Source organism: Penaeus monodon, chromosome 27 (assembly GCF_015228065.2).
Source record: "Penaeus monodon isolate SGIC_2016 chromosome 27, NSTDA_Pmon_1, whole genome shotgun sequence".
Classification (NCBI taxonomy): Eukaryota; Metazoa; Arthropoda; class Malacostraca; order Decapoda; family Penaeidae; genus Penaeus; species Penaeus monodon.
In genome coordinates, this window is record NC_051412.1 from 37296733 (window position 1) to 37297073 (window position 341).

The following is a 341-nucleotide window of genomic DNA, read 5'->3' on the forward strand; positions in this document are numbered from 1 at the left end:
CGTTGGTAACCCCCTTCGACCCCCACCGCCCTCACTAGGGGAGTATTCCCTCCCCCTCCCCCTCCCAATCCCCCTCCCCCTCGCCACTCTCCCTCACATGCCAGTGTTGCCATATAACTATTCATAAATATTCATAAATATTTAAGAAATGTTTGCATAATTTTTAATTCCTACTTAGTTTTACCATTTTTAAAGTGTTTATCAGTGGAATAGGTGTATGTATGTACTGATTATTATGGATAGCTAGTTGCTTGGGACTGAATATTTACATAATTATGAGGAACTTTGGGTATTCGCTCATGTTATTCTTCAAGCGATTTGTTTGTTAATGTTGTTGTACT

General features: G+C 39.9%; 1 protein-coding gene across 1 annotated transcript in view; it reads left to right on the forward strand.

Moving 5' to 3' along the window:
- The window catches only part of LOC119590835 (xanthine dehydrogenase/oxidase-like), a gene marked incomplete in the record, with an annotated part of 39062 nt that overhangs the window by 15572 nt on the left and 23149 nt on the right, over positions 1 to 341 (forward strand).